The following is a 14942-nucleotide window of genomic DNA, read 5'->3' on the forward strand; positions in this document are numbered from 1 at the left end:
TTCTCCTTACCATTTATGTCCTCATAGCTATGGGAAGTCTCTGCTTGAGTACCCTGGCGTTACCCCAAACTAACTCAGTTACCAATCACATCTTGAGATCCGCCTTCTGAGTCAAGCTTCTCTTCTGCCTTTACCTTGATAGTGAAGGAATTAATGGTGTAGCCAAAGGAATGGCTTTCCCCTCTATCTTAAGGGTCACCTCCCTCTATATCTGGGAGAGAAATGTGGGTTGTTTCCCTTCTCCCATGTCCGACTTTCCCTGGCTTCAGCCCCTCTGAGGCCTGTTTTCCTCCCGGTGCTCTGGGTTCTGTGTGGGCCCGACTCAGGTCAACCCTGGGCAGGCCGCCCCCGGCATCTTGTTACTTCCTGAATAATGACCTACGTGCCAATGAAGACAGACTAATGTGTCTTTTGCTGTCTTCACAACATCACACAAACATGAATAAATATATCAGAATTTCAGGGATGCCTGGGTGGCTCAGTCACTTAAGCATCCAACTTGGGCTCAGGCCATGAACTCATGAGCCCCGACTTGGGCTCTGTGCTGACAGCTTGGAGCCCAGAGCCTGCTTCATATTCTGTGTCTCCCTCTCTCTCTGACCCTCCCCTGCTTGAGCTCCATCTCTCTCTCTCTCTCTGTCTCTCAAAAATAAATAAGCATTTAAAAAAGTTTAAATATATCGGACTTTACTAAAAGCTGGAAAAATTAGTGACAACATTAAAAAAAAAATCTTTTTTAATGTTTATATTTATTCTTGAGAGAGAGAGAGATACAGAGCACAAGCAGGAGAGGGACAGAGAGAGGGGGAGACAGAATCCGATGCAGGCTCCAGGCTCTGAGCTGTCAGCACAGAGCAGGATGCGGGGCTCCAACCCATGAACCGGGAGATCATGACCTGAGCCGAAGTCGGACGCTCAACCAACTGAGCCACCCAGGTGCCCCTAAAGTGACAACATTGAAGAGGGAGAATTTTAAATGGCCACCAATACCATTTTTCCTGGAAAAACACCCAAGAAATGAAACATTTCAGAGGAGGAAACTTTTTAGGTCAGTGCTCTCCAGAACTTAATCTTGTTGCCGTGACCTTATATGTGTCTCCCTTTTGGAGAGACAGCCTTCCTCCTCACCTCCCTGCTCTGGGGTGTGAAGCCCCTCCCGTGCTTAGGAAACCCCACCTCCCACCTTTAGACACTGGCCTGTCGCACAAGGGTCTCCCACCCCCCACCCAACTCCCCAGAAGTTCGTTTAACTGAGTTTTAGTTACACCGCCCTGAAGGGCTCAGCAAAATAGTCCGAGAGGACCTTGGGCTCTCCAAGTCAGTTAGAACCAGATAAACTATGGGGAGAGCGGGGACCCCGTATCTGGTCCTCTCGACCGTGTCCCACCAATGTGAATTGAAAAGGGACCTCTTGGGGCGCCTGGGTGGCGCAGTCGGTTAAGCGTCCGACTTCAGCCAGGTCACGATCTCGCGGTCCGTGAGTTTGAGCCCCGCGTCGGGCTCTGGGCTGATGGCTCAGAGCCTGGAGCCTGTTTCCGATTCTGTGTCTCCCTCTCTCTCTGCCCCTCCCCCGTTCATGCTCTGTCTCTCTCTGTCCCAAAAATAAATAAACGTTGAAAAAAAAAAAAAATCTAAAAAAAAAAAAAAAAAAAAAGAAAAGGGACCTCTTTATTCTTCCAAATATCCATGTAGTGACAGTGCACACAATTCCCTTGCCGTGACCCACAATTCCCCGGGGCAGCACAGACTAACTTTAGACCCTTAGGGAGAAAACAAAACAAACTTTCCCTCCCCAACTTCCCATACTTTGCAAGCCCTCCCCTTGGGGTTTACGCTACATTCTTTTGGTGACCAGAATATGCTTCTATGTTCCACTCTTGCCCTACCCATTCTACTTTCGAACAAGAATAAGCAAAGGGGCCTACGGGCTGTATACCTTTGGATAGTAGCTGTGGAGCCTCTCAAAGGTTCCCCCGGAAATCTGGAACATATATTCCTTGTGACGCGAGAGACAGATGAACTTCTTAGATGATGGGGCCCGTCTGCCCCCAATGGCTGAGTGTGGGGAGCGGGGAGGGCTAGGTGTACGTGAGGGAGTAATTCTCTCAAATAGCAGTAAGAAGGGTGACGGCCTGACCCGCGCTTACCGATTTTACAGCATTTCTCAATCCTGGCTGCCCCTTACCATCACCCGGAGAGCTTTAAAAATACCCAATACCTCACTTGAACTGTTCAATCAGAGTCTCTGGGGGTAAGGCCCGCGCAGCGCTGTTTTTAAAAGCCTGTCGGTGGTTCTAATGGGCAGCCAAGGCGAGAACCACTGGCGTGTAGGGATGAGAGATTACCACAGCGGGAAGAGGTCACGTTTTGTGGCACCTGCAATGGATTCTGCAGCCTCAGGCAGCCTTGTTCCATCAGGCTCCTTCCAGCCTCCAAGATTCTGGGTAAAATCTCAAACAGTGGGGAGGGAGGGGGTTGGAGTCCTTTGACGCAGCTGCTATGGAAGGCGTGGAAGGGCAGTAAGCACCAATCCCGGGGGCAGGTTCCTACCGCTTAGTTTTAATGTCAAGGGATGACCACAGGTACCACCCAGTGCCTGATACAGAGTGGACGCTCAACACATAGGGCGCTTGTGGAAACGAGGACCATGACCCCAGTGCGTAGATAGGCCGTTACCCTCTGCCGCCACCAGATGGCGACATAACAAACATCACCGTAGAACAGAGTCTGTGGGGCGCCAAAGTGAGAGGGAGGTATCCCTGAACTTGGAGATACAGACGTAGCACAGGAGGGGTTTTGGTTTCTTTGGTTTTGGACCTTTATCCTTTTATATAAGCAAACTGGCAGAATTTGAAGTGGTGTTAAAAAAAAAAAAAAGTGAGGGGTGCCTGGGTGCCTCCGTCAGTTAAGCATCGGACTCTTGGTTTCCGCTCGGGTCATGATCGCCGGGTTTGTGAGTTTGAGCCCCGCACCGGGCTCTGCGCTGACCGTGCAAAGCTTGCTTGGGATTCTCTCTCCCTCTCTCTCTGCCTCTCCCCTGCTCGTACGTGCGCATGCACTCTCTCTCTCTCTCTCTCAAAATAAATTAACTTAAAGAGAGAGAGAGAGAGAGAGAGAGAGATACATGGCTAATCTCTCTCCTAAAAGGCCAGGCCGCTTGGTTGACATCTGTGTGCTTGGGGCATCTAGGAAAGAGAGGCCAGGGCTGAGCACTCCACTAACTTTCATTGCTCTTTCTGGCTTTTTCCATGTGCAGGCTCCCTCATCATCGACAAGTGAAACAGGACAAAACAAAACCCTCCCGTAAGACTGTGGGCACATCCTCAAGCCTGCCTCAGTTCCCTCGAACCTAAGGTCCTCAGCTTCAGATGTGGGTCAGGTGTAGAGACACAGGGGGATGAGGAGGGGGTCGAAGCCCCGTCTCTTCTCCCCACCCTGCCCCACCTGCAGTCTGTTACCACTCAGAAGCGCGACGGGAATTGTGAACACAGGGCCCCGGGCAATAGCGCTGCTGTGTGAATGTGGCAATGTCCCTGAGGTCCAGCGGCTGACATTGGAGCTGGCATCAGAGGCTTCCACAGACTGCTGAGGCCGTGGGCAGTGAGAGCCTCTGTCCTAGGTTGCCCCGGACCTCACCTCCCGCCAAATCACGCCTCTGGTCTCCAAGACCAAGGCCAGAGTGGAAATGTGCCCAGCAAGAAGCCTGTCCTTTCTGAGGGTCAGATGGGGGCAGGAACAGCAGCGGATAAGGCGCTCAGGGGTGAGAGGTAGACACGCTCCAGGCCAAGGTCAGAGTAGGCGGCTGATGGGCATGTGCAGACTGTGGATGAAATGGGTGACCAGGAGGAACATTAGGAGTCAAACAACAGAGAGTCCCTATGCTCAGAATCTAGTCTGGGAAATCTTCCCGGCTGGCCTCGGCCACCAAGGCCACACCCCTCCTGCAGGCCGCGTCTGTCCCTGTCTGAGTTGCTGTGGCAGGGCGCTGACTCAAAGGCCTCCTGGATGCCTACTCTTCAATTTTCCTAATCGTTACAACAGAAACAGCATTGTCTGCGCTCATCCCATGTGTCCAGCAGTCGGCTGACCATTCAACAAACATCATGTCACCATTGAATCATCACCAAGTCCGTGAAGTAAGTTTTATTGTCTCTATCTTCCTCGCAGAAGAGGAAACCAAGACTAGGCAAGGTGAGGTCTTCGGTCGTCCAAGTTCATGCATGTAAACTAGCATGGGAGACAGAGCCAGGACTCCAGCCCCGGGCCTGACTGACCCCATGCCCTCTGGACTCTGCGGCCCAAACGTGTGTGACAAGTAAAACTTCGTTCCAACGCACCCAAGTGAGAAAAGTCACGTGGCTAATGTGGCAAGCCCTCACTTGCCATGGTCAGCAAGATGGCCAGTACGAGCCATCGAGCCCTCTGCCTTCGCCCATTTTCCCTAAAAAGCAAGAGGCAAAGCTTATGTGCCAAGGCTCTACGGGGAGGGGAGGGTAATCCCAGGGCAGAGACACTGAAAGAAAGGGGACGTGAGGTGGAGAGAAAGCAAAAGCGAACACAAAATGGTCCCTTCTGTGGGGTTGCGGCCCCACAAGTAAGGAAGGATCGTGTGGCCATGCTGGATGTTTCTGGGAACACCACATAAACGCCCCGCGCCTGGGAACCATCTTGGGGAGGAGACTCAGGGGTCTCTCTGTTGCTTCCTCTCTGTCTCAGATCTCTCACTGGTCAAAACCCACCCTGTGGGCACTAACTCCCTCACACGCCTGGGCTGTGAACCCGGGCCCTCTGGGCAGCTCTGGCTGGGGCCAGCCTTGGTGCGTCCAGGTCAGGTTGGACGTGGGTGCCGGGGCTGTTTTAGCTCCTCCCATCAGAGTGGGGCACAGTAATGGTCACGCCCAAACTCAGTGCTCACCCCCGAGGTGGCCGAGGCAGCCTGCTGTGTTGGGAGATAGGTGACATTGAGCAGGGCCAGGAGAAGTACGAGGGGGAGGCGGGTGGGCTCCAGCAAATCTGGCTTTCTGTTTCTTTCACACTGAAGTCCAAGTTCCTAAGCACGGCATGGGACACCCTCCCCGGCGAGCAGGGGGAGTCGGGGCTCAGCAGATTTTCCCAGCCTAGCGCACTGCACCCAGGGCCCCCATTAGGTCCTGAAGCCCCCAGAGAAGAGAAAAAAGGTGACCTGAGCGGTTCCAGTCCTGTGGCCTCTGGTTTGGCCGGTGGAACAATCCTTTGGCGTAAATTTAGAGAAATAAAACGCTCTGTCTTCGCGGTCACCGCTCACGCCAGAGTGCACAGCTGGATTTCAACGTGTCCCTTGGCCACCCATGCACAGAGGCCTGGCCAACCACACGAGATCCCGGATGTGGAAACAGGCCCAGGAAGGTAGAGGCCCTTTGCCCAAAGTCACATAGGGCCTGCACCCAGGACTCGGTTTCTGACTTGAATTTAGCGGCTGCCTCCTACTTCACCCCCGGGGGCCCCCTTGGGCAGCCTGGAAGCCACCCCTCCCCCATCCCATCCAGAAACGGTTTTTGAACTTTTCCAGGTGTGTCTGGCATTGACCCCACGCATGTCCTGGACGGTTCTAGCGCCCAAGGCTACGGGGAAAGGCCTGCATGCCAGGCCAGCGTTCCCTTCCCCAGTCCCACGCCCTGCAGAGAATCTGCCCCTGGGGCCTTCCTGTTTTTATACTCCTGCCTCCCCTCCTTGTTTTTTCTGCTTTGTTGTTCTTCGGTCATTTTTGGTTCTCCTCCCCTAGCCCACCCTGCAAAACCAAACTTCATTTTTGGTGATTATTTTCCATCCATGTTTAGACAGGAAGGGCGTCACCCTTCCTTTTTTCCACTTGAGGAATTGGAGTTGAGTGTTATTTCTCCCCCCTCTTTCTCTCCCTCCGCGTTCCCTGCGGTTTATTTCCTAAATGAGAGGCTTCGGGGAGAAGAAACAGACTCAAAAGCTGTGCCTGCAAGTACCCTGTGGATTCACGAGCCTGGCTGTGCTGGAGATTTCTCTTCCACTGGATGCCCGTGGCGGGTGGAAGGGAAGGAGTCGGCCCGCTTCCCCGGCGTGGGATCCCCAGCTCCCTAAAGCAAAAGATGCGGCTCCCACTTAGAAACCGCAGGGACTCTCCGTTTCCGCTGAGATCGGCTCTCAAATCCTTAGCATGCGAGGAAGAACCTCCAAGACCCTAGCTTTTCAAGCTCGTTCAGTCTTATTCTATCTGCCTCTCCCTCCCTCCAGCCCTACTTCCTCTCTTCCAGCCAAGCTTCCTAGGTTTCCTGGAAACACCCTGCTCCTTTGTGCCTCCCCCCACCCACCCCCTGCTCTTATACTCGCTTTTCCTCTGCCTTCAGATCCCTTTCCCTTTCTCTGCCTTGGGAGCTCTTACTGGGGAAGGACTCTGTGCTACCTCCTTGGGGATGCCTTCGCCAGCTTCTCCGAGTAGAATTTGTTAGTCCTTCGTCTGTGTTCCTTTTGCACTTGGGGGCATTTGAAGGAAAAGGAGCCGGGTAGGGAGTATGGAAATGAATGATTAAAAAGTTAGGGTGTACTCCCTTAGAGTGAATATCATGCACTTGACCGTTAAGAAGCTCTTTTACAGGCTCTCTCTGGTGGTATTTGACTCACTTGAGCAAATCTGCCTTTTTTTTTTTTTTAATATATGAAATTTATTGTCAAATTGGTTTCCATACAACACCCAGTGCTAATCTGCCTCCTTTTGCATTATTCTAGGCTCCTCCTCTGTCTCGATTGGATCAGTCACTTGTGTTTATATCTATCTGCTTCTAAGTGTTCATCTCTGGGATAAATGCTTTCTCTCCTATTCTGCATATGCACAGAATGTGCACGTGTGTCTGTGGTACGTGTGAACGCTTTGCTAACCGTAGTCCTGAGTCGTAATCCCACCACTAGGGCCCGGGAAGCAAGGCCTCCGTGGGAAGGCATGAATGGGGAAGGCTGGCCACTCACAGTGTTGATCTCCCGCAGGGAGCCTGTGGATCATTTAACAGGAAACCAGAACCTGGGGCAGGTGGGGAAAGGATGCTTATGTCTTCAGGGCAGTGCTTATCAAAGTATAGTTTTGGAAACAACCACATCAGAATCACCTTGCAGGGACCGGGGTGGGGGTGGGGGGTTGGTGTTTAAAAATTTAGGCTCCTGGACCCTGACCCAAGCCTTATGAATCCAAATCTCCGGAGGTAGTCCCAGGAATCTGAATTTTAATAAACTGCCAGGAAAGTCTTCTGCACCAGAATCTGAGAACCACTGATCCAGGCGTGTTGGGAGATGGTGTGTATGCCTCTAAAACTGTGCTTCTCGACGTCACTAGCTGTCAAACTGCCTGAATGTCTAATTCAGTGGCTGCTTTTCATACACGTTTGTGTGCTCTCTCTCGGGTGGGATTGAAGTCGCTGGAACATTGCCTCCTTTTTGAAACTTTTGGCTCGCCCTGCTGCTTTGACACCTCCTGTTCTGGTGCGTATCCTAACTTTTAAAAAAAAAGTTTTGGGGTGTTGTGGTTTTATTAACACAAATGCAGTGGGTGCATGAGCTGTCTCTTTATTCGTCTCCTTTGCTGCGCTGCCTGGCATTGGGACTGGTGACTCCGGCGGCCGGCTGGGCTGCTCATGGCTCCTTGGAGGAGACATCGTGAACAATCTGTGCACGGTGAGATTTGTAGCACACCTGCAGCACTTCGAGCTCCTTGATGTTGTGGACTAGAAACTTCCAGAAGCCACCGGCCAGCCCGTGCTTGGTTTTCTTACTGCTCCCGTAACCAGTGTTGGACATCAAGATCGGGCTGGGCCCTCTGATTTGTGCCGTTTGCCCTTAACTTGGACATATTGGTCTGACCGGTGCTGGGTGAGCTTCCCGGTTCTGTTTTTACTGATCTTGGGATTCACCAGAGATCTGAGGGCAGACATGATGCCCAGTAAGACATGGCTGCCACCTCCACGGGCAGCACCAAGGTAGAGAGATAGCCTAACTTTTTAATCATTCATTTCCATACTCAAGGCCCCCTAGTGAGGAGCCTTGGGTCTTCTCCTGGGTCCTGACCTTGTCCCTGTCCTCAACCTGCCATACCAGACCTGTGGCTCCTACCACCACATGTAGGCGCAGATGGTGTCTCAGTTGATGTTTCTAGCACAGATGCTCTCATTGGCCTCCCGCCATTACACTCCCTGCTGGAGCTCTCCATTGGGACGGTCCCAGGCATGACAAATGACACATTTCTAGAACTGCTCTGTGGATCTTCCTCCTATAGTTCCTCATCTGAAATCTGGACATAATGATGGTACCTACCTCACTTGGTGTTGAGGATTACGTGAATTTGTGCATATAAAAGGCTCAGAATAGTCCCTGGCATGGTGAAAGTTCTCAATAAATGCCAGCTATTAATGATAATAATGATGATACTAATGAATACTTAGTGGTTTACAACCATTTTTATTGCTCTGGTCTCTTCCCTCTTTCTCACTGCCTGCCCACTGGGCAATCACTGTTCATTTTCTCTCCGTAACACTGCCTTTCTCTGGTATCTGCCCCTTCTTCTCTATCACCGCTGCTCAGTCTTTGTTACAGTATCCTCTTGTCTTTCCTGGGCTTCTCTAGGACGAGTCTTCACCTCGACTCCCATCTCCTTTCTCACCTTTGAGGCTCCTCAAAGGCAGGGTCCATGTTTACTCCTCTTTGTGGCCCCCCAGACCAACTGAGTGCATGTGATTAATAGAATACGTAGATGAAATGATGCATGGATGGATGGATGGGTAGATGGGACAAAATCCATGCGTTATGTAGAAATCTTGGAAGGGGAAATATGCCTTATAAATCAAGGTGATAATGGATAGTCAGGAGCTTGGGCAGGCAAACTCTAAAGAAGGTGGGATCTTCAGATGGTGCTGCTGAACCAAAAAAATGGCAATGGCTTAATCAATTATGTTAATGTGTCCGAGGAAGCATATCTTCCAGAAGGAATGGGGTCTGCAGAGATGTCAGAAGATAAGTCAATGTCTACAACTGGTCAGTGTGCTTCCAATTATTCTCAAGGGAGAGAGACACTGGACCTGAGGTTCATGGTTTCCCACTGCTACAGAGAGGGTACTCTCGTCAGACAGAGATATTTTATCTGCTTTTACTGACTCGTGTGAAATATTCCCTCTGAACCTTCCCACTTCCTTTCTTCTCATTCCATCTTCTTTGTGGGACGGAGCTTTTCTGATGACTAACTGAGTCTGGGGAGCCAATAAGAGTTGTTGTATCTTTGGAAAGTCCTTGCATTTTATTTTGCTGACGGAATCGCATGAAGGTGATTCTTGTAGGGCTGTTCCCAAGAGCCCAACCACCTCTGGATGCACCAAAAACACCAAGTTTCTGTACCTATGAAGCTGATGACCAGATCTATGGGCAGAGTAAAGCCACTTGGACGCTGCCCCCTAGCAAACCTGGGAAATCAACCAGAGCTCCAAATTGTGGGTTTCTGCAGTCATGGAATTGTGTTCTCCCGTGACATAATTAACGTCTGCTTGAGTTCACTCAAGGAGTTCTACCTTCATAATCACTGTCCCTGGGAACTGTGCCCTAACTCATTGGAAAATCTCCTTACCAAATGGCCCACTTAGCATTTCACTTTGATAATTCTTTCCTTGTTTGCTGGCCCCTGATTGATAAAATGGAACAAAGACGGCAAAAATAAGGCACGCATATTGCCACTATTCCCATCCGCGTTCTTTGCACCCATTACTAATGAATCATGGCTTTCTCTTCTAGTAACTGGGACTTCAAGTTCCCCTCCACATGGCCCTCCAGGAAGACAGTACCAATCCATTAAATGTGTTAGATGAGATGTTACATATTTGTCATTTCTGGTCTAAAGGTATCTATCTATGCACTTTTTAAAAAAAGTACCGTCTCAATTGTCTTTGTATGACACACCAACCCAAAATTCACGGGCTTAAAACTACAATATATTTTCTCATGATTTTATGGGTCAGCACTTGAACTGAGCTCAACTGGGCCGTTCTGCTGATTTTGTCTGGTCGCAGTCATCTGGCAGCTTGATAGGGACCGGAGGGTCTAAAACAGCCTTACTCACATGACTGGCAGTAGTGAAGCTGGCTGTTGACTTGGCCACGCGTCCCCTGCAGGCTGGCCCAGGCTTCTTCATAAGTGTGATGTTCCAATGTGCCGTTCACGTGCCTGTTTGTATCGCATTTACTAAAATCTCTCCAGGCGAGCAAATTAAGCCCAGAGTCAGTGTGGAGAGGGCTCCACATGGATTCAGAGACGTGTGGTTCATCGGAGGCCGTGTCGGTAAGAGTATACTCCAGATCAGGTAGTATGTCATTGAGCAGAAACTTACTGAGTGCCTACTATGAGCCGGGAACTGTGCTGGGCACTGAGTATAAAATGACAAAGGATTGAGAAGAACTTTGAAGACTGGAAAGGTTCTAACCCGATTGAAAGGGGCAAGAATTAAAACCACACTCTGAATCAATGTGGGTGAAATAATCCGTGTGTGTGTGTGTGTGTGTGTGTGTGTGCGTGTGTGCGTGTGCACCTGCATGCTAGATTGAAGACGGGACTGAATTATTTAGCTAATTTCTTCCATTCTCCATTTCACGTGGATTTGTTCCCGCGAAGTTGAATGAGTAACTCTACTGTTGTCCATTGCAATGGGTTCCTTAAAGCTTTTTTTCAGAGTCTGAAATACTTAAAAACAATCACATAAGTGTATTCTTCATGACCACAAAGAGCTACTTGAGATTTTTTTTCCCCTCTAGAAGCCTGGCCAACTCTGAGACTGAGGCCCATGCTGGCTAACTCTGATATTTCCTCCCTCCCTGCATTCCTGCCACCCACAGCTGCTCCAGTCTGAGCAAAGCTCAGAGGTCAAATACTTACGGCCCGAACAGCCTCTCCAGTGGCAATGGCAAAGAGACAACTCCACTTGTGAAAACAAACAGTCACCCCTTCCATTTACACAGCTCTTGAGCCTTCTTTTCAAAGCCCGTTCACATCCTTTCTCTCATCACCTCTTCCCCCAAACCCTTTGAGGTGGGCAGGGCGGTTAACGGATCAGGAAACTGAGGCCCAGAGAGGGGGAAGTGACTTTCCCCGTGAGGGACAAGGCTGGAGGCGGAGCTCCGGTTTCCCATTCCAGATCTCGGCTTGTCCAGAAGGTCACACCGTCATGAATAGAGCTGTATGCTCTCCTCAGCTCTAGGAAGCCTGTTTTAAAAACCCTTCTGGGGTTTTCCACTTACCTTACTTACTCATTGCCACTGTAAACTCGCTGTACTTTGCGTCCATGAAGAAAGAATGAGGGGAAAACATCAAACATGTCCTGGCTCCTACATCTTCTGTTGCAAGGAGAAGATGGTGAATTCTCTTTGAAGTTCTAACTCCCAGCCCATAGAGAATCCAGACAGCGTCCTCCTGCTGGAAAACAGAGACCCAGAGCCAATTTCACTGTGACTGCCCCCCCCCCCCCACCTCCTCAAAACAAAATGTGATTCAAGAGAAATTCAAAATAAACGTCGAAGAAGGCTTGGAGGAGGAGCCATTGGAAGCCATTGGAGGAATGGTAGAGGTAGGAGACGACGTGCTGCTAGAAGGTTTGGGATGAGATATTGCTTGGACAACACGTGTCACCTCCTCTCCAAGCTCATCTTCCTTGAGAGAGCGGCTTTTCTTTACCACGAACCCTGGAGCATAGGAACCTTTTGGAAAGCTGGGACTGGAGAAGTATCCACATTCTCATGGTGTATGTAGGTCAGGGAGAGTGAGAAATGGTGACGTCACGGCCTGCCCCCATTCCTCTGTGTGGCAGACATGGCGGTCTTTCTGGTTGACGATGGAAGCTTAGAGTCCTGTGTGGTAAAACCCTTGAGGAAGGCACTACCGCTTGATCAGGCTGGCGTGACGGATAGACTCTACCAACTCTGGTGACCCAAAAGCTTTGTAGGAAGGAGGCAGAAAGAAAGCATTGAGGTACATGTGAGGTGGACATTCTAGCTCCTGGAGCCCTTGTACTAGGCTTTGAATACAAAGGGTGTGGTCAATTATTAAAAAAGATCTTGTTGCTATGGGAAGGATACCTCCAGGGCTTTGACACTGGCGTTAGAACACCACTGGCATTAGACTTTTTTCCACAGCATCAGCATAGGATCAATGACTGGTGATTCATCTATAAGATTCAGAAAACACAAAAAGACTGTCAAAAGTCGCAAAAAAGGAATGCTCTGAAGTGTGCTGATGAACCAATGTCCCAAGGGAGTGAGGAAAACGGCAGAGCAGCTAAAGCAGAAAGGAACAGTAAGGCTGAACTGGTCTGGTGCCCTGGTTAACTGATGAATAAACGAGACCAGGGTAGAAAGCAACCTCCTTGAAGCCACACAGCACATGGGAAGCACTGGATCCCAGTAGCCTCACTCAAAGGCCAACGTTCTTTTGACTTCACTGCATAACCTCTCCTTTCCTCTACACCCTCATTTGCAGTCCTCTAGAAAGCTGTTGCCTGCCTCAGGACCTCTTCTCCACCCAGCCATCTTCTTCCTTGGAGGAAGATTGCTACTTTACAGATTCAGCCGCTGGGTGGTTCAGTTTATGTTGTATTACTAACGTGTGGTGGGGGAGCCATGGGTGGCAGGAACTTTGCCCTACTTTCTTTTTTTTTTTTTTCCAACGTTTATTTATTTTTGGGACAGAGAGAGACAGAGCATGAACGGGGGAGGGGCAGAGAGAGAGGGAGACACAGAATCGGAAACAGGCTCCAGGCTCTGAGCCATCAGCCCAGAGCCCGACGCGGGGCTCGAACTCACGGACCGCGAGATCGTGACCTGGCTGAAGTCGGACGCTTAACCGACTGCGCCACCCAGGCGCCCCTGCCCTACTTTCTAATAAACAGGACGATCTGTGTTTCTGTTCTGAGGCCTTAGGATTGTTCTCCAAATACTGTCAGGGCAGAGACATTAAGTGAGAAGTAGGTATCGCATAATAATGGGGCCAGGAAATTCCTGTAGAATTGAAAGACACATGTCCCAATTCACCTGTGGCCAGCTGGAAAGAAAGAAGGTAGACAGTGGAGTGTCAAAGCTGAAGGTAGGTAAATACTGCCAAGGTCTGATGCACACCACACACATGTCAAGAGTAGCCGGACCTGAGGCTCTAGAAAGCGAGTGACTCCCATAAGTGACTTTGAATTAAGAGCCCCTGGTTTTACAAGACATTGTATCACCACTGTGGCCTCCATTCTCTCAGCTGATGTTGCCAACTGTCCGAGGAATCTGGAGAGTTCCTTCCTCATCTTGTATAGCGCGAAGAGTGCTGCATCTGGAACCAGTAGGCCTGGGCCTCTGGTTCGTGGGCCGTCCATTACCCTGTCCTACCGCCTTTTATTATTCTTCTAGTTCCTTAGGCCAATCTCTGGGTTTCATTTTCCTAGCTATGAAAATCGAGAAGCTGTGAGCAAATTGATGTCTGGGAATGTATCCCCCCCCCCAAAAAAGCATTGAGAATTAATGCAAATATTTAGCGGCATGAATGTTCATTACAGCACTGCTATTAATAGAGAAAAAGTTGGAATAACCTAAGTGTCCAGCAGCAGGGGACTGGTTAAATAAGGTTAGTAGTTTAGGTAGTAGGATTATACACAGGCATTAAAATGATGTTAAGAAACATATCTACAGAGCAGAAAATATTAGGTAAAGGGGGAAAATATCACAAAAAAATGGTTTATATAGGATGAATTCTATTTAAAAAAGGTACATCTGTATGTGTATATGAAATATATATTACATATAACTTATTATACATAGTATAACATTTATTATACATCTTATATGAAGCATATATTCTATTCTGCATTATACTATATATAATAACACCAATATATATTTTTACCTAGGAGGGTCTTCTAATGATCTAATATGGTGCTAATAGTGTAAAGTATTATCCAGATTGTAGAATCCAAATTTGACTTCTGGGAATGTATCCAGAAAAAGCCTTAAGAATTTATGCGCTTTACCTAGAGGGCTATTTTAATGATCTATCATGCCTTTGCCAGTGGTTGTTTAAAGTAAGTGAGATTATGGGTATTTGACCATACTGTTTTCCTCTTGCTTGTCTGTATTGTCTAATTTTCTATAATGAGCAAAGGTGCTTTTTAGAAAGACAAAGCAATGAAAGAAACCCTTTTTTTTTTTTTTTTTTGGCAAAGAGAGGGGCTTGACTGTGATTACTGAGGTTCGGCCCCACCCCCAGAATTCTGTAGGACCAGGAACAGCGGTGGGATGGGGAGGGAGCAGAGGCCACGCCCTGGGTCCAGAGCTGGAGAGCATCTCGAAGCCATTCTGGCCTGTGTGCTCCTCGTAAATATCCTCTCCACCCAGCTCAGGCTCCGGCCTGGAGTTACTCATCCCTAGCTTTCAGCCTTGTTTTGACTCACTCTTCAGACATCATTTCAAAGGAATTTCTGTTTAACCACAGAGCCCACAGGAAGAATCCTACTAAAACTTCATTTTAACTAAGTTTCAGCAGACAGATGACTTAAATTAGCTACACTGGCCTCGCAGGAAGCCCCCTAATCCCCAACTGCCGGGGCAGTTGCTGCTGGTGGGCCTGATCTGCTGGCGGGCAAGCTCCATTTTACACACGCATGCACACACACACACACACACGCACACACACGGGCACGCCCGCCCCTGCATCCACAAAGCCCATCCAGGCATTAAGCCAACTACATGTACCCTCCTCTGCTTGAATTCCCAGTGTGGCCCAGTGTGGCCCAGTCACTGCAGCTGGCTCTTCATGTGGCCCGACCTCTACTTTAGTGGTTGAAAGGGAACCACTACGTTACCACAGACTGTGTGGGTTTGGGGGACATGGAGAGATTCAGTATGACTGAGAGGTCTCAATGAACGGTCCCATCCTGCAGGCCA

The 14942-nt window shown here is 49.5% G+C and overlaps 1 long non-coding RNA gene across 4 annotated transcripts in view; it reads right to left on the reverse strand.

Moving 5' to 3' along the window:
- Positions 1–8428: 8428 nt before the first annotated feature.
- LOC123582780 overlaps positions 8429–14942 on the reverse strand; it is a 31994-nt gene continuing 25480 nt past the window's right edge. Inside the window, exons 5-7 of one of the 4 annotated variants that reach the window (XR_006704543.1) lie at positions 11277–11442; positions 10097–10713; positions 8429–9661 (exon numbers count right to left, since the gene is read on the reverse strand). This is a non-coding gene — a long non-coding RNA (uncharacterized LOC123582780). Of the gene's footprint in view, positions 11443–11463; positions 12191–14942 lie in introns of those variants that run through there. The other 3 variants (XR_006704546.1, XR_006704544.1, XR_006704547.1) reach the window with 3 other exon arrangements.

Source organism: Leopardus geoffroyi, chromosome B3 (assembly GCF_018350155.1).
Source record: "Leopardus geoffroyi isolate Oge1 chromosome B3, O.geoffroyi_Oge1_pat1.0, whole genome shotgun sequence".
Lineage (NCBI taxonomy): Eukaryota > Metazoa > Chordata > Mammalia > Carnivora > Felidae > Leopardus > Leopardus geoffroyi.